Source organism: Coturnix japonica, chromosome 15, assembly GCF_054131305.1.
Source record: "Coturnix japonica strain WE chromosome 15, WE-NBRP24, whole genome shotgun sequence".
Taxonomy (NCBI): Eukaryota; Metazoa; Chordata; class Aves; order Galliformes; family Phasianidae; genus Coturnix; species Coturnix japonica.
Genome location: NC_140677.1, coordinates 4,950,974 through 4,970,864, shown reverse-complemented (window position 1 = coordinate 4,970,864; position 19,891 = coordinate 4,950,974). Strand labels below are relative to the sequence as shown.

Genomic DNA, 19,891 nt, shown 5'->3' with positions numbered 1-19,891 from the left:
CAACAGCTTGTGAAAAATTCAAGGAAAGCCATCCCTTATAATGAAACTTTTAATTGATATCTACTTAAATATGTTATCAGGTTCATTATTGAAATTCTATTTTTGCTAAGCATTTTTATTAAAAAAAATCAGGGTTTCATTAAAAGAAATGTGACAGATCTGAATGCCTTGAGATGAAAACTAGTTTGCTTAATGAATTGTATGGCATTCGAGCCAATCTCATTGTCTGCCACTGTATCTGATAATGCTATATATATAGGGAGCTACTCAGATCTATGGCAATGTAACATTTGACATCACTATTTTTGCAATTGCTCTATTAGTGAGCATTGCAGCTGAATTTCCTGATGTCCCAGGATGAGGTTTATGGATTTGCCCATAGGGATACAACAGATGATATAATCAAATATGCCAACCTGCCCATGAGTTTATCTTTTCCTGGAGAGCCATGCTGGATAATGTTATCAACGCTGAAGCAAAACTGAGAGTTGACCTAGCCTGGCTGCCAAAGCTTCTTTATTCCTAGAGAGTATCTCACTTGGTGGTTGAATGAAAGTAAAATAGAAAAATAACAGGGGAAGAAGAAAAAGAAGAAGAGACAATGTCTATTTCTGCCTTAGATGCTCTGTAGGTTCTAGACGGTGTCCTGCTAATTGCAAAAAGCATGACTCATTCGAGTCATAAATCAGCATTTCTTGAGGCAGCAGAAACAGTCTTTTAAATTCACTGAGGTAAGACTGCTTTATTACACCGCTGGAAAAAAACTGCTTCCCAACAGCAGCTCCCCATTCCACACAACTATCTGCCAAGATTTGATAAGACAAATAGGGAGGTTAGGGCGGAAAAGAGGAAAATGATGAAAGGAAACTTTGCTGCAAATTAGACACAAAATAGTTTTAAGCTATCTTGTTTCAAGTGTCTTTCACCTCCTCCACATCCCTCAGTCACATCCAAGAGGGTTGGATTACGCTGAGGAGATCAGCCCAGGCTCATCCCTTATTCAGGCAATCTCTAAACTGCAGCTTTCCCAGCAAGAGGTGGGGAGCGGCCTGTAGGATTTTTCTCCTGCTGCTTAAAACAAGCAGGACCACTGAGTGATGTGTCAATGACAGCTCTCTATTCAGAGATCCAACTTCCCCACTCCTATCCCATCCCAGATTTATGTCCCTTTTTTCTTTCCAATCTCCACCAGCTCTGCCCCTGGCTTATCACCACTCTGCAACGTCTTCCCAACCAAGAGGAAGGAATGATAATTCCACAGCTCACAGTGACACACTCCATCACTTGCAGAGTTTTTCAGAATGATGATTGACAGCCCTCCTGAAATTGTGTAAAAATTAACATGTTTAAAAAAAAAGAAAAAGAGAGAAAGAAAGAAAGAAAACCAGAATCTGTGGTCTGTTGATCTGACCCCGGGCAAAACACAGCTCTGGCTGTGGCTGTTTTACATCTAATCACAGCAGCAGAACAGCTTCCAGCCAGTCTTATTTGTAATTTTTTATCTCACTGTCCAGCTAAGTCAATCAATTGCTGCAAACTGTGTTCTGCTTCAGGGGAAAGAATAATAGAGAAATATTCAGCCAAACAATACGAAACTTGTTCCTACTGCTGTGTATGTATGTTGAAACAGCAGCCTGTCCCCTGCCTGCCAGGTAACGCCACCAGTCCTTGATAAGACAGCTACAGCACTTCCACTCTCAGGAAAAGCAGCAAAAAAAGCCATCACTCACACCTTGGGAAATGTCCATGGAATAATTACTCCCTTCAAGACAATTATATCCACAAAAGCTCCTTCCCCTCAGAGGGAAAATCCTGGTGGAGGCTCTTCTCAATTAAGGTTTAATATATACCTCTATTTCTTCAGAAAAAGGGCTGTTCTCATTCCCACTGGAACCACTCGGAAACTTTAATGGTTTTTGAACCATGCCCAATGATGATGCATCTTCATCAGTGATAGGAGTGATTCCTTGCTCCAGGTTTTCCCATGTTTTAGATACTTATCCATCACACTGCAGCTTGCTGGGGATAAGAAATTGGACATATGATCACACAGATAAGTGAGATTTCCTACTGACTCATTTGCTCCTCATGTCTGCTCTAGGGATTGCATGGAGAATGGCATTTTCAGTGACTTTTGCTCTAGGGACATTGCTTGGGCCAGTTGCTGCCTCCCACACCATCATGGCTGGGAAATGGGGTTGGACAGATTGGTGTTGGCATGGATGTTTAAACCCTGCTGTGCTCCTCAGCTGGAGGGCTGGAAGCTGGCCAGGCAGGAGGAGAAAATGAGTAAAGAAATGTGCAGCTTTCTTGCTTTGTACCCCTGTAAAACTGCTTTAGAGTAACTTTTATTTCAACTACCCCACAGCAGTTATACCTAAGAGTCCTGCTAGGAGCAGAGATTTTCTTTGATGGAATTATCATTTAATTTTTGTTCTATATTTAGCAAACCAACATCCCAGCTGCTAGCCTGGGAGCTCCCTACAGGATCCCTCTTACCTGGCAAGGGAGAAGAGAGATTGCCTCTGAGTCCCAGGGGCTTCCCATCAGCTCTTCTGTGCTTTTCTCTATATCCCATTACTTTTCCCAACAAACTGGGTGCACATCATAGTATTGATTGCCACTCTCCATCACACACAGACCGACTTCTCTTCCTCACTGCTCAAAGAAAACTGCACTGTTGACCACAAACCAACAGCTGGGCTTTTATGATATCTGTATTGGTTATTAAATTTCTGAACTCTGTGAGAAAAAATGAGAAATACATATGAGAGTTCCTTGTGAATATACAACAAAGTCATTTCACTCAGGGCAGCTGAGCTGCTTATCAAATAAATGAATAAAGCAAAGCATTCTTTCTTAACATAAAACTTACATCTTTAATAAACATCCGCTGCATGTTCTCATAAGAATCCTATTATACAACTTCCTTTATTGATTCATGTATTAATATCATTTTGTATTAAGCTGGTACATAATTGATGATATGGAAGTGTTTTCATATTACAACTCCTTCACTACATAATATAACCCACTTATCATATTTTCAGCACAAAATTCAGAAAGTTCATGGGTGCATTATACATTGAAACGAACAAATTAACTGTAGAAAAGTACAGTATATCATTGGCAAATTGCATGCAAGCTAAAGTAAATACAGAGTGCTAAATGCTGACTTTGATATAGTTCAGGTTGGAGGGTGTACATCAGCTAAGAGAAAAAAATATCTAAGCATTCAGTAGAATGGAAAAATCTCCCTCAGAAAGCAAGACCTGATAGAGAGTTGAGTACAGTATATAGCCTATACAGCTGTGATTAGTGACTCTCCACAGGAAACAACGTCCCAGCTCCAGTAACTTTAGTGCTGGTACTGCCTTCCTACAGCATCAAGTACTGCTCACTGTAAGCAAAAGAAGCAGGAGAAATCCCTGAGGGGATTTATTTTCCTTTAGGTTTTTAGGGCCTTGTTTTGTTTTGGCTTACCTGCAATTGAATAACAGGCTTCTGTAGCACTAGAACACCCAATGTGGTGAGATTACACAAGGCTTAGGAGATTGCTCTTTCTAATAAAACATACTTTAAACTAAGCTCAGAAAGGTATATAAGGAAGTCTTCCTACCAAACAAAACACCAGAGCAACAGTGGTACAGCCCTTACCCTGCAGCTCTAGGAGCCCAGTGTTCCCCTGGCCTAACTTGCAAGGGTTTCATCCTTGGGAGCTCACATGACAGATGCTCAGTTAGAACCATTCCTGTTGCACTGCTCCTCTTAATACTTTCACCAATGGAAAAACACTGGTTTGCAAGAACAACATGCATGACACCTCAGCCTTCTGCAAACATAAAGTGGGTTCATTTCTATGCTGCTGCAGCACCAGCTCTCTGCCCCCAGCCTTGCAGAGCGACTGATGAGATGCCACCGCCTTCCCATGGACGTGCGCCAGCACAGAAGCAGCTCCAAGTTGCTGTTCAATTACCTGTTATCTCCTCCGTGCTGTTACACAGCTAAATAGCTCTAAGCTTTAATTGAACTTGAGAAAATAAGTGAGGAAAAACACTTTCTTTTTTTTTTTTTTTTTAATAAAGACACCAACTAGCTGTGGCCATTCCATTCAAACTCCTGATTCCTGCATTATCACGCTTCAGTGTACACTGAAAGTCAAAGCATTACACCAGTGTCATACGATGAAATTAGAGCTATTGATGCTACCAATGCAGGTTTTGCCCTCAAGCTTTACCTTGGCCAAAGTCAGTCTGTACTTCTGTTGCCTAACTCTGGCCCTGACCCTCATGTTATTTCAGTACCCAACACTTACTGCCCCATAGAAGCTGTCTGTGATGCTCAGAGCCTCTCTCCCCCTCTCAGAAGGGCCCCATTGCTACTTTCACAACCACCATTATACAGTCAGTGAGTTCAAATGCAGTGCTACATAAGGCACTACCTACAATTCATCCACTCTCCTCCCATTGCACCATCGTTCACTTTCTCACCAACTAATAACATCCATCCTGTGGCCAGAAAAGTGATTATTAAATATTCATGTTTCAGGAACAGACACTTCTTCCACAGATTCGCCCACATCAAGTACAGTATTTCCTTTAATCTCCCTAATTCTTCCTCCCCAGTACAGTATAATTTACAGCAGGCTCAAAATATGAGTTAATGCATCTTTTCTTTCATTACCTTTTCCCCAGCTTGAAAATTTATTATGTGTTCCAGCTGGTTTGACGAGGGTCAGATGTATATGGGATGTTTCAGATTCATACACAGCATTTCAAGAAAGGCACAAGGGCTCTTAGATTTCTTCAGTGGTGTGTAGGTGCCCCTGCCTGGGGACATGGCCTGAAAACATGATGAGAGCCCGATAGGGAGTTATTTCCTATTTCCAATGATTTGTAAACATCCTTGCTACTATACTCATTGAACTGCAAATACGGAATGTGCACCTCTTGTCTGTTTGACCTTTTTCTTACAGCATTTTAATCTTGGATGTATTTTTAACAACAAATCGTAACAATAAGAGATTCAGTTGCCATCTGATTTGATCAAAGTCACAAAGATCTTCCAGACAAGGAGAATAGCGAATATTTCTGCTTTATCCTTTTGGTAAGAGGATTAACAGCAGAAAACCATCCCAAGGATTTTTCCCCAAACCATCCTTGCCTTTTGCATGACTAGCATTGCACATGTAAATGCTTCACTACTCATTTGTTAGTAGGAAGCAATGCAAATACTTCACAGCCATGGAATCTTTAAAAATAAATTGCTATTGAGTTGCTGAAGCAATTGGCTGAGTTGTGTTCTGCAGCTCCAAGCCAATACCTTCATGCCACCTGTAGGTGCTTGTCCATTTGAATCAAGAAACTCCATAATACCTACATATCATGAGCAAATTTTTGTAGCCAGATTCTTTTGCTTGGATCCCACAACCATCAGGTGGGAAGGGGTGGAAGGCTGAGAACCAGCAGATCCTGGAGCTTCCCATGCTGACAGGGTGTGGAACAGCAGGTTGTCACCGTGACACCCACTGGCAGAATTAAAATCTGAGCAAATGGCAAATGCTGTAAAGTCTGACAGCTCTCCCAAATTCCCCTGAGCACAGGCTGTCTCAGAGTGGGTTCTTCAGTTTGCAGCTTAAGGTTTTGTAAGCAAGTTGAAATAATCAGGCATAGGTATCTCTAAGGCAACAGTTCTCATAAATACACAAACAAATATAGATTTATATACATACACACACCTGTATATGTACAGACACTTCCTCATTTTCCCTGCCTTACATTTAGAGGGCAGAAAATGGAAGGCCCAGACACTTCTGCACCATGATTTCCCCTACAAAACCATTTCCCAGCACTACCACCACTACAGCACTGACTCATTGCATCTCTGCTGTCAGAAAGGGTGCTCAAGACCCATGGTTTCCTTACAGTTCCCTTGGACAGGCACTGACCCTTACTATGTGACTTTCTAACTCCCTCCCCTCAGAATGACCTGCCACTTCCAGGTTCCTCTGTGCAGTAAACAAGTCCTCCTCGAGGAGCATCACAATCCATTATTAATACTGCATCACTATGTCTGGGACTTTCAGTCTAAGGCAGAAATAAAAAGGCTGCAGCACAGGCAGACTAGGGCTGCAATCGGAGCAGGGTTTGTAATTTAATAGAACTACCTGGAGTAATGCTGTAATCTCTAACAAACTTCAGAAGTAGTTCAGAGAGAGATTCCCTAAATCCTCAAATCAGCTACAAATATACAGTTGCATTACTACTACGGATTGAAATGCCTTTGAAGTCAACAGAGAGATTCTTATGGGGTTTTTTTTTACAGGCTTATGTGTTTATATATATATATATATATATATACGCACATGTATGTACATATACATCTCCTAGGAGTTTAATCGGGCTGGAGCATCCCTGAAGAAGCTGAAACCCTAAGGAACAGCACAGTCTGAGAGCCTTCTGTCTGTAGGATTTTTTTATAATGTTTTTGTAATGTTTTGAGAAGAGAGGTACCGTTAACTACCATTTTTCTTTCCTTCTCTGTTTTGGCAAGGTGAGAGTTGTCTCTATTCTTTAATGTAGACATCACCATCTCAGAGCACGGTCCCAAGGAGGCCAATTTGGAGACTGACAAGAAAATCATCCCTTCTATTTGGACAGAGAGAAATGGTATTTTTCCAGCTGGAAAGAAGAAAAAAACGTAAACCCTGTTGTGTAGTTCTGATCAGGATTGTTGGACAAATCAAGGAAAGCTTGAGATTTTGCCAAACTAAGGATCACAGTCTTGAGTTTCGTTTCCTTGCATCATAGCACTGATTTTCCCCAGGCTGCGTTTTGCATAAGGGCAGGAGCATCCCCTGCCAAGGGAAGCTGGATGTTCACAGGAGCCCGATGGGTCCCCATGCTGCCAACACCACTGAATCATTGGGTCACCCATTTATTTTTCATCCCCATTTTTACCTCACCCACCTTGCTCCCCTTATGGCTCTGTACCTGCATTCCCATACCACTTTTGTGTTCACTTTGAGTTTTATATTGTTAATTTTAACTCCTCTTGTCTTTTCTCAGCTCCTGTTGGAGTCAGATCACTGCATCACCAGCAGTGATGTTGACTTTGATACCAGTAGAAGTACGTGAGGTTGGAGGTAATGACAGCATCCCCCTGCCAGACAAATGCACCAACAAGCAGGATCGGATGGGAGACCAAAGGACAGAGTTTTCTACCTCTTTCCACAGAAGGGCTCAATGGAGCAGATCCAAGCAGACAAAAGCAAAGAAGGTAAGAGACAGGTTAAAAACAAATGCAAGTATCCTCCGGAGGGCACAGGTCAGCTCAAAAATCTCAGGCATTTAAACTTAACGACTACGAAAGCATTTCCAAATCAGAAAGAAGCTCTACAGTGTAAAGAGGAGAAAATCCATATTTTGTGACCTCAGCAAAAAGGAAAGTATTTTTTACATATTTCTGTCTCATATTAATTTGGGGGTGGGAGTTAATAACCGGCTAAGGGCCACCACTCATCACAGCGGTCCCACCGGGACACCACCCTTCTCTACAGCTCTGGGTGCTGATGCCCAGTGAGGGCTGAGCCCATCCTTGGAGATCCCACGGAGAGCAGAGCATCGTGTGGACTCGGTCTGCCGCTGCTTTGCCAGGAGCTCAGCCCCAGAGCACGGCTGTAGGAACAGAGAAAAGTTCATACAGAAATCAGCTGAAAACCCAAGCGCGTATTTTACCAAATCGTTCTTAATGTTGCCCTGTTTCTTTGTTTCAAAGCTTGACAAATGGAAACAAAAGGAACTGCAGAAGTAGACCTGGAACAAAAGGCTGAGTGGAGTGTGCATATTGGATGAGTAAAGCAAAGGGAGGGAGCCTCAAGCTTCTCTAAACGTCTTTCTAATGCTAATTAAAACACAGCACAGAATTTCCCATGGGAGGCATCGTGGAAATTGAGCCTTGAGGTGGGAAGCTGAGCGAGGGAGAAAAAAATTCTCTGCTGGGTTTCTCCCCCAGTCCTGTCTCACTCCATCAGCGTGCTGCTGCCATAGCAAAGTCCCAGCCCTGATCCTACGGCCCCAGGCCAGCACTCAGCCCTCCCCTGCACCACAGAGTGTGAGTATCTCATCCTCTGCATTCTCTGGAATCATCTCGTGCCATATCCGCAGAGATCAGGTGGGATTTATTTCTGGATGAAACTCGGCTGATAAGACAAAGCAAGTTATTAATCCACTCAGGCCAGCCACCTAACACTCAAAGCCTGTTACTCTTGCTGGCTGGAAAGAGGTATTTGATTGAATCAAGAGGGATTTGTTTAGCTCTCTCTTCTTGTTTAAGTTAGAAGATGCTTAAAATTCGCTGCTGTGGGTTGTGCCCCTGACAGCTCTGCAGCACCTGCGACAGAACCCACGAGCTGTGGTGCAGCTAAAACAGGAACGAGGGCAGGACCTGTGTGCTCTCTGCTACAGCCTTGTTTGGTATCAGGACGTCAGGACTGGCGATAAGAGCAGCTCTGATCACTTGTGGCATTTTCTTTTTGTCCTGAATATTCGTTAAATATCCGTTCATTTCAGGCTTCCTGACACTCCTCTGGCTACTTTGCAAGTTCTTTATGTCTCCCTTCAGGACACTCAAGACACACCTCATCAGATTCCCAGGACAGCACCTCACTACCCAAATTCCAGCCTCCAGCAGTTCCCTGTCCCAACCCAGGTGCTCAGGATGCACTGAATCTCAGAGGGGGTTAAGTAGTTGTGTTTCTGTACCTCTGTGCTGGAAAGATGATCTATCCATAGCGTCAATTTAGATCTGTCAGAAGTCTGTGTTAACTGCTCTTTAACCAACAGGGACCAGATTTTCTCTCCTTCTGTCAGAGGGTTTGATGGCAAAAACTGGTATCAAGAGAATAAGCCAGAGGGTGACAATAATGCTTATAGCATCTGTGCCAAAGCCCATTGTCTTTACTGAAAGCCTTTCCATTGACTTCAGTGGGGCTCAATCAGACCTATGCTCCATCACAGGATGGGGTCGCTTTGTTTTGAACACATTTGCAGAGCTGGGCACCAAAGTTTCCAAAGACCACAGTCTGCTCCAAATAAAGAAGTTTGTTAATAGGTAGGGGAAAAGAGAAGACAAAGGAAGTGCTGTTCTTTCCTTTCCACATCTTCACACACCTTCGTATGTCTTGCTGCCATTATACTTCTTGTTCATGTAGTTGCTCATTTGACTCAAGGTGACCACCCAAGGGTTGAAATAATCAGCTTCACTCCAGAGCTGGTTGGCACCATATTGGTGAGGCCATAGGCTTTTGCTTCCTTCTTAGCCTCTCTCTCTCATTACACACAAATACTGAAAGTTAATTAGCTGCTTGCATAAAAAGGAGGAAGGCTGAGGGAAGGCGTGACAGAGACAGGTGGCTGTCACAGAGGAACATCTCTTCACGTAAATACCCATATCCATTCGCAGGCTCCAGGAAACCTCATCCCTGAGAAAATACATGCCAGATGCAAAGCATCTGATCCGCAGCAACTTCCTCTGCACAGCTCCTGGTTAATTATAACTTTGAGGAATAGCAGTCTATAATCATGTACGTGGAAACTCATTTCTCTTTAAATGGAACCTGGCTAACAGTTGCTTTTTACTGGAACAATTTTCAAGTAAACAAGCTCTGAAACTTGAAAGGAATCTTAAACTCCATTAAATAATACAGTTCCTTAGCAGGAATTTCTCCTGGGAAGGGATGTCTTCTAACTCAAGTGCCATGTTATGACAAGCATGACAGACTTGATAGCGATCTGTTCCAACTCATGACATTGCTTAAATTAGGTTAGATAGAATCTGTACAGGCTTTCTAAGGAAAGCTCCTCCGGGTGAAAGCACTATTATTTTTGTTAATGGCTGTGAATTATGATTTGCTTCTCCTAGGAGTCATAAACAATGTTGTTACACAGTAGTACATCATGTAATGTATGTAATACATGATGCCTTAGTAGGGGAGGAAACTATTACATTTGCATACATTAGAGCTATGGCTGTAATCAGAATGTGTTTTCCCACTCCCTCACTGAATATGTATGGATTTCTTTCCCACTTCCCTTTCTGTTACGTATGTCTCTTCCTTGACCTGGTGTCTTGCTCTGTTTTATTCAGACTTGGGAAGGGTGCACACTTACAGCATGTTCCCATTGCTCTGTAAAGACCAAGAAACCAGCTTCCTTTCAGACCACTTCCCAAACCTCAGCCATGCCTCAGCCATGTGAAATACAGATGGAGGCAGAAAGCAGCAGAAACCTCAGGTCCACAGCTGTGGGCTCACTCAACATTGCATACATCAGGGCAGCAGTCAGCAGCTGATGGCACTAATCACAGAATCACAGAATGACCCGGATTGGAAGGGACCTCAAGGATCATGTAGTTCCAACCCCCCTGCCTAGCAGGGCCACCAAACATACACCTTTACTAGATCAGGTTGCCCAGAGCCCTGTCCAACCTGGTCTTGAACACCTCCAAGGACGGGGCATCCACAACCTCCCTGGGCAGCCTGTTCCAGGGCCTAACCACTCTTCTAGTAAAGAACTTCCCTCTAACATCCAACCTAAATCTTCCTTCTTTTAACTTAAGACCATTTCCCCTAGTCCTGCTATTATCAGCCTTTTCGAAGAGTTTACTCCCCTCCTGGGAGTAAGTTCCCTTCAGGTATTGAAAGGCTGCAATGAGGTCACCCCGCAACCTTCTCCAGGCTGAACAAACCCAAATCCCTCAGCCTGTCCTCATAGGGAAGGTGCTCCAGCCCCCGATCATCTTTGTGGCCCTCCTCTGGACCCTTTCCAAAATCTCCACGTCTTTTTTGTACTGAGGGCTCCACACCTGGACACAGTACAACAGATGGGGCCTCACAAGAGCAGAGTAGAGAGGGACGATCACCTCCCTATCCCTGCTGACCACCCCTCTCCTGATGGAGCCCAGGATCCCATTTGCTTTCCGGGCTGCCAGAGCGCACTTCTGGCTCATGTTAAGTTTCTCATCTATCAGGACCCCCAGGTCCTTCTCTGCCGAGCTGCTCTCAAGGACAACTCCTCCCAGGCTGTACAGGTGCCTGGGGTTCTTCCGGCCCAAGTGCAAAACCTTGCACTTTGCCGTGTTGAACCTCATTAGGTTCACCCGAGCCCAGCCTTCCAGCCTGTCAAGGTCCCTCTGAATGGCATCCGTTCCCTCCACCGTATCAACAGCACCAAGGACACTTGCAGGTAAACAAGGGGATTTTAAGGTAGTGGCAATGCCCTGCAGCCTGAGCAAGTGTCAGCTTACACCTCAGAGAGCTGCCAGACAGAGCTGTGTGGGAGGGAGGACAAACCAATCCTGCTGCTCCAATCTGCACAGAGCCTCTGCACCACCAGTAGCAGCAGTGTGGCAGAGATGCACAGGGCAATGCATCTAGCATTGCTTCATGCAGTCGTTTCCAGGGGATCACATCTTCAAAGGTGCAGCTGGGTTCCTAAGTCACTAAGGTCTTATTCAGAAATCCTGCACTGCAGTCCACTGGTAGAACTCAGGTTTGTATTCTCACACACCTTTGATCAATCATGTCTTGAATTTAAGGAAAGCCATTCAAGTGCAAAGCCAGATGATGAAGAGACAGACTTAAAGTGATTGTTCTGAGCTTACATGAATACACCCATTTCCCCATCAATAAAATGAAAGCTGAGAAGACTGACACCCATTTGTAATTTGCAATGAGGCCATCTGAGCAACAGGGACAAAGAAAATCAGCAAATGGTTTTGCTGCTTCACATGAGCACAGAAATGAAGCGGCAGAGCTGCTCTCAAATGATGAGAAGGCACAGAAAATAAATCATAGAATGGCTTAGATTGGAGGGGACCTTAAAGAGATTCAGTTTCAACCCCTTGCCATGGGAAGGGCTACCAGCCATCAGGGCAAAATAACACTTGGGACTTTGGGAAATACACTCCCAGGTACACTGATGCTGATCAGTACAGAGCAGACCTTCTCCATGTCCATCACACCACCAATGGCTCGAGCAGGGGAAGAGGAGGGCTCAGGTCTAAGTGTCAAAGCCTTACAGTAGTGCTGGGCTGCACATTCATACCTGAGTTATTGCCGGTGTGGAGAAGTTATGGAGAAACCAAGAGCATTTCTTACTGACTCGAACCAATTTCAGCACAGGTTTCCAGAGAGACACATTGTTATTTTTGAGCTGAAAGATCACTGAAGGCAAACTTCAACCTTTCAGGCAGCCTATGGATAGCACAGCAAGCAGTGAGGGGCAGATGCCTGTGGAACTTCTGTCACCAAAGGGACACATAAGGATTTCTCTGTCTTGCCACACAGAAATATTCTCTGTCTCAGAGCAGATTTATTGTTGGGCTGCCAGGGAAAAGCTGCTCTTGTTCCTTTTCATTAGAGAGAGGGTGGTTGCAATGTGAGGTTTCTGAGTGCTTGCTGAGGAGGAGGTGGCATTCCAGGGTACTCCAAGGTTATAATACATGACCAAAGATGTACTCAGAGCTAAAAGATGTTTACATGCCTAAAGGCACAGAGAAATACATGGGCCCAAGTCCTTAGGGAAGAAAGCACTGAAATGTTTTGTTTCCTGGGCAGGGCTTACTGCAGTTTCCATTGCCTCAGTGCCAGGAGCACTGCATCTCTCTGCTCCAGATTTTTGTGGAGCTGCTTGTGCTCCTACTTGCACCCTATAGAGAAATAAATGACCATCCAGAACTGGTCTTTGTACTAAAGAACAGCTAGAGATTTCAAAGGAGAACACACTGGGACATCTGCCATCTGAGCCAATCAAACAGGAGCTGATGGTTTGACTTTCTACGTTTGAATTCAATGGAAATGTAGAAAATTCACATTGAAACAAAAGAAACAAAAGCATTAAAACACCTTGAAACATTTCTTGCCTCTCTCTTCCCACATGAGACCCTAACCAGAATGATTTAAGAATCACATGAGCGTCATTTACCATCTAGGCATGGACTAACATCAGCACTTGCTCCGGCATTCAATCTGGAAATATGGTTAATGCAAAGCAAACAAGAAAGAAGCAGACCTTAAACCACCATTCCAGCTCAGCATCCCTATAGTAGGAGGTCATGCATAGACATGAACCCTCCATGCCTGCTCAGCTCCAGTGCAGTCTGTGGGGAATTTGGTAATGGTATCTTGTGATGATTTTGCAGTTGATAAGCAGCAGCCTTCCACCTGCAGTGCTGTTAGTCTGGCTCCTTTATGAAAACAACACTTGTTTTCAATTAAAAAAGGATACTTGAGGCTGATAAGCGTTATTTGATCATTTTTGTGAAACTTGATTTGTTTTATACTGTATGCTCTCCAAACTACTGTGTAAAGTTACACTTAAAGCAAAAAAAAAAAAAAAAATGATATAAATCATAAGCAAACTCATAAAATCCTCACCCCTTAAAAGTACTGCATGAGTTTTATTTAATCACCATGTATACAAATTAAATAGCAATAGGTGTGGCACATATGCAAATATCTAAACACACCCAGTCCACATTTCTCCATTATGAATTGCCTACAGCTATAACTCTCTCACTTTATGAGCTGCTCAGCCTCTAATATGATCTTTGCCATTGTAACAAGGCCAAAAGAATGGCAGATGGAGCAACATCAATCCATCTTCAGTCTTTCAAAGTAAGTGTCTTTGCAGGTAAGGCATGATCCAGCTCTAAAAATGACCTGTGCTTGGGGCACACTCATTATCACTGCTGTTTTCAAAGGTGGGGTCAGTGCTTTTTTGAAGGAAATATGACTGCTCTCGTGACTGACCTACCTGAAATGCCCACAGCGTGAGCTGAGCCCTCAGATGGGTGGGCTTCACACACAGGCTCTCTGTAGCTCAGGGCTGGCAGCTGGGCTGGTGAAACTTCACAAACATTCTCCTCCATCTTCTTCTGATATCTGAAGCCCCCCCCTGATTTTGACTTCCTTTGAAATTTCCTTTTGAATTGCTTACCTGAGTGTTCTCACTAGAGATGTGAGGACTTCCACTCCTTGACAGCCTCCCCACATTCTTCTCAGGATTTCACAAAGAACCCTCCAGCCGCTCAGTTTCCATCCAGGGCCCTCATCAGAGGAGAGAGATATCAAATTTAGTTGCAACAGACTTGGTAACAGAGGAGCTTCTTTCAAACACCACCTCCCGTACCTGGCAGACTCAGACTTAACACAAGGATTATTCCTCTACTCTTTAATTAAAGGGGTTTCCTTCAGTTTCAAAGCAATAGAACAAAGCAGCCCAAACGTGTCTCAATCACTTTCTTCCTTTCTAGCTCTCATAATATAAAAGGCACGTGACAGTTTTTCTCTCCTGTATCAGTTTCATCACACCTGTCATCAGGTCTTTTCTCTGAGGATGCATTTTTAGACACTTCTTTCCAAAACCAGTTCCCCACCACCATCCACAGTACAGCCAAAAAGCCAAGGCACAAGGAGGGGAACACCATCCAGCCCCCTGTGCACAGCCACTTAACTCAGTCAGCAACAACCTTTGGAGATCAGCCCCTTTAGGGAGAGCAAAGATGACTCCAAGGAGTGCTGGAAGAACGGAAGGGACAAGCAAGAAAATGAACAAGGACCTGCAGGGACACTCTGAGCACAATGCACAAGAAGCCCCATCCACTGCAGATAGGACATCCTGACTTGTGACTGCAGATCTGAGTAGCCTGATCAAAGGCAGTGTCCAAAAGCACAGCATTCATGACTTGCTCCTGCCTGTTCTGTTCCCAGCTAATTATCCCTTCCTTAGGTGAACAGAAGACATTCTAATCTGTTTTTTCAAAGCTCATTCCATCAAATTAGGCATCAAGGCACACAGAGCCTTCACTGCTGGTAAAGCCTGTACCAAGCAACTACTGAAGACAACCAAGCCATCTCCTGTGCTTTGGTCTCATGAGTCTGCCAACATAGTCATCCATTTGACATTTCCACAACCTACTGCACATTTTATAATTTTATAGCCTGTTCCTCCATAATGTCACTGTACACATATATTTAATGTGATCTGACCTTGAGAAAAGAAACCTTGTTGTTATACAACTGCACACATAAATCCAGCTCAGCCTTCATGTCCCATTGATCCTTCTCCATACTGAAAATAACCTAGGTCCTGTTGAAGCATATGGAAAACTTCCAGATGTAAAGCTATCACTCTCCATCTTGCCTTCATGCTGCTTTGACCAAGTAAACTGTGGTGCCACTAAACTTTCCTAATAAAAACAATCCTTCCTTAGTTAGGAAAGTATTAAAGCTGTAAGTTACAGAATACAGAGCCATAAAGGGGTTGAAAAAACCTACTTTCTCACTACTGATGGAGGAGCTTATCTACATAAACTATTCTTGAAATAAGTTTTTTTAAGCTTTTCTCAGAACTACTGGGAAAGAATCCTGCTGTACTTTAACTTTTTTTTTTTCTCTCCATAATTTGGTCCTTTTATTGTTTATTTTTAATAAATTCTAGATCTATGTACATTTGTTCTAGATGGAATGAACCCAATTAACAATTCCTACTTGTGTTTGGTTTTGGTTACATTGTTCCCTTTTTTTTTTTTTTTTTTAAATACATTAAGCCCATGTGTAAAATACATGAAACACTGTCAAGACGAACTGGAATCCTTTTGACTTTAATTTCCAATCTGAAAAGATTTCAATCCATACAACACACAGAAAGTTTGAGAGTATCCTATAGGGAGAAATAATGAATAAATCAATTTGATGTCTTTCCAATCTGACAAAACAAAGAAGATTTTTGAGCAGAGGTTCTCGGGGACAAAAATCACATTTTCATCTTTTCACTGTATGTGTTAATTTATGCTTTACATATTTAGAAACTAGTAAATTTGAATCTTTAAAGCCTGCTGTTACAGCTCACCATGAGCATCAATCAAGCAACACATTGTGTTGCCCGGGTAGATTTAAGCACAATGTATGGTGCACTTGCAGTTACTACTCTTCCTGGTTTACTATGGAATGGTTCTTCACTGAAGCTTTTTTTTCCCCCCTCAACCACTGATGGACATCTCCCTCAACCTCAGGCTCCCTCCTGACCTCAGTCATGTTAGTGGGAGGGAGGTCTGAGGACATTTGGCTCTGCCACTTTGCAAGAACATCCAATGCTTTGAAATATACTTCACTAAGTGAAAACAGTTGTACCCAACTATGCAACAAACATAAATCTCCTAACACAGAGCAAAATAAAGCAGAAAGAAGCTACCTCTTTCAGGGCTGAAGAAGTGGAAACCAGCAAGATGAAGTTTCTGGAATATCGTTGTCCTCCACCTAATTCCATAGAAAATATTTCTTCCAACCATGCCATATGTTGAAGCAGTTCTGAGCCCAGTTTCTCATCCTGTGATACCACTGAATGAAAGGGAAGGAGAAAAGGGCTCTAATGTTCTAACAGCTGACTACAAGATCAGATGCCAATAAAGCTATTAATACGAGCCAGGATTACAGTTTGGATGTTGTATTTAGTCCTGTTTGCATCAATGGGACATGACTCAATGGTATTTTTGACTCTTGAACAGACAGTCCTTTTCACAAAAAGATTCTCAGGTCATTCCCATTTTGAAAGCCCTGTCATTACCTGGATTTTCTCATGAGGCAGATAAAAATATAGACATAACAAAAACTAGAATCACTACGTATGAAAGAGATCAATGACTTTCCTGCCTGTTAAAAGTCAGAGAAGAATAGAAGACTCATAAATACAAGTAAACTGTACCTCATAAAAAAAAAAAAAAAGAAAGAAACATCAGGGTTCAATATTAAAAAAAAAAGAAAAAAAGAAAAAAATGCCTTCAAAGTTATTCTTCCAACAACCAACAGTTTCTTTAAGCTTTTCAAAACTTCCTTCTTGACCTTGAACATCCCTGCATGCGTTCCTCTGTTACCACTCCCTCCAACCTGCCAGTGGAGTCACACGGGCTAACATCCCACGTACCTATCAGAGAAACTATCACCAATGGCACAGCACAGGCAGCTGTGCTGTAGCTGTTCTCATGACTACCACCACCTTTACCATACTGGCTCACTCTGCAGCTTTTGATGCAAAAAAAAAAAAATAATAAAAAAAAATAAAAAAAATAATAATAAATCAAAGAAGCTACTAATAGCAATTCATACCAGAAGTAGACTCTTCATCTTCAACATAGTTAATATCACTGGTGAACAGCATACCCAAATGGAGACAGGTTCTGCTCTCCCTCCCTTGATCAGCCCACAGGCATTCAGATAATCCCTTCTTCTCTTCATTAATTATGCAGGATGATTAGGAGCGACATAGAGGTGCTGCAGGCTTGGCTGCCAACAGTCCGCAGTGACAGTCAGAGTTCTTGTCCTCCACAGACACAACCATTGACACTAACAGCATGCCAGAACACCTCCAGGAAATTAGCTCTTGGAGAGGAGCAGATGGCTTGAACTGAATCCAAGTGAGGCTGAAGTGAACGAACCCAAGCACAGCCAAAATGCAGGCCCAGAATAGGGATTTTTTATTTTTATTTTTTTTTAAGAACTCATGGACACATCATCTTTCCTTCGTAGAAAAGTACACTGTCCACATTTGCCAAAGCTGTGCCTTGTGTCTCACACTTGGCGAACTCCAGCTGCTTGGGTTGCATCATTAGTCCCAGAACATGTCACTTCTGGGAAGTATTATAATAACTCAATGTGTCTTGAAACTCAGCTTGGGAATGGTACACCAGCTCCAGCTGGTTGGAAATGGGGAACAACTGCTTTTTCTATGGCTCACATAGCCAAGGGCATATCTGATTTGCACTCAAGTCTTTCCCAGAGCTCTCTGTCAGCATCTAATGCCAACTTAGGGCCCCACTCCCATTTTTCAGAGCAATTAGTGTCTTAAGACCCAACTACATCAAAGATGGAATTTTCATCCATGAACACCCATGGTAACAGTGCTCCTATGAGAGGTCATAAAGCTCAGAGCAAAGTCTTTAGAAGAGCTGTGAAGAAAATAGGCCCTTTTTGTCAAAAACACTGGAGTAATTGTTTTAATAGAGATGAATTAAATGCAGATTGTGGTACACTTCAGACATGATTTCTTTGGGGTGGGCTTATTGCATAATTTAATCACACCAATCAGATGACTGTTACGTTCCCAAACTTTTCTCAATTTTCTCACATGTTGCTGATAAAATACCACAGTTTTCTACTCGTGTGTGGAGAACTGGAAGAGTCTCTGTATGCCCTCTCCCTGGAAGCTTTCAAGGCCAGATTGGATGAAGCTTTGAATAACCTAGTCTAGAGGGAGGTGTCCCTGCCTGTAGCAGGAGGGTTGGAACTAAATGTTCTTAAAGGTCCTTTCCATCCCAAACCATTCTATAGTACTATGTTTCTAAATCCACTGGAATCTTAATGCCTCAGTCGATCTCACCAACATACAGATGCTTCAGCAGTTAAATACCTTCAAAGGGATTAAGGAAAAGGAAGGTTTATTTGCACTGAAAGAAGTCTGGTTTTCCACCTCTCCACTTTCTTAAGAATTACAGAGAGGCGTTGTTTTGTAGATGGACACTATCTTCTACTCCACACGCATGCCAAGCTTCACGAATCAAATTATTTCAGAAGGCTTCAACCATTCTCTTCCTTTGTTGTTTCCCTCCCCAGAACACGCCTCTCCTGCTGATGTTTTTCAGCACTGAGCCCTGTTAGTGCTGAGATTATCTTGTTGTTCCCACCAATCTCTCTGGCATCAGTTGTTAAAAACACACTCAGAGCGACACAGGCAACCCCTCACATCCATCATATTCTACCCTTACGCAGACAAGATTAAAGACCTCTCAGTAATTAAAGATGGAAGGATGTCATTGAGAGGTACAAGCAAGCCAGAGAAGGTGGGTTATCCAAGTGACATATCTACGATTCTCTCCTCTTTTCTGACCCCTTGTTCTGAAGGCTAGTGTTTTGTAAATCAAGATTAATGAGAAGAACAGCACTTAAGTGCACCTGATCATAAATCTGGGAGAGTTAGTACACTCTCTGACAAGATTAATATATTTTATATCTGACACTGCCTGTATAATGCTCCGTGTTCAATTTATTACCATCCCAGACCTGAAAGCAGAGCATGAATTTACTTGCAGTGCCACTTGTGCTTTCTGCAGAGCATTTCGTGGACAATCTTATATTCATTTTCATCCCTCTTGAGGTTACTTTTGTTATGAAAAAAAAAACTCCAACTTTTTATTTTAATTTAATTCTAGCATCATTATACACAAAATATATCTGCAAAAAGCCACAGATGACTGCTGCTGTTAGACTGGGAGGACAACAGGTGCAGAATTTTTTAAGGAAACGTGTCAGTAAATGCCAATTCACCGACATCAAAACATTTTGTAGATAAAGGGTGATGTAAAAACCTGTTATTTTGGGAAAAAAACCCTGCAATCTGTTTAAGCTACTTTTAAAGATTTGTTTGTCTTTGAAACAGACTGCTAAGAGAACTGCTTGCTTTCTCTGAAATTTAAAGTCATCAGCAGATCATTCTTCTAAGTTTAAAAAGGTTTGGTTTAAAATGTAGTGACTACAGTTTACTGAAACATTTTTATTTTTCCTCCTCCATAATTCCCAAAACTTCTGAATTAAAATTGTTGATATTTTTGTGCTCTTTTTGCCTAATTTGGGACAACAGTATTTTTCAGATCTCAAATTACTTATAGTTTAGGAAAACAAGCCCCATTCAGCCATAACTGATACCCAGACTCTACAAAGAACCAAAGCCCACTTGGGATAGTTCCTTAGCAGGTCTTCAGGCATCAAGAAGTTCTTGGCCATAGTCAGAGAACACACTGATGAATTTTTTTCTCAGATGATCGCCTCGGTGGGGTAAAA

At 42.6% G+C, this 19,891-nt stretch overlaps 1 long non-coding RNA gene across 1 annotated transcript; it reads right to left on the bottom strand.

Moving 5' to 3' along the window:
• Window positions 1-2,505: 2,505 nt before the first annotated feature.
• LOC146758345 (uncharacterized) lies at window positions 2,506-16,504 on the bottom strand. Its single transcript, XR_014934562.1, has 3 exons — window positions 16,254-16,504; window positions 13,998-14,107; window positions 2,506-2,742 (listed from the first exon to the last, which is right to left on the bottom strand). It is a non-coding gene; the product is annotated as an uncharacterized LOC146758345 (long non-coding RNA).
• Between the last annotated feature and the right edge of the window lie 3,387 nt (window positions 16,505-19,891).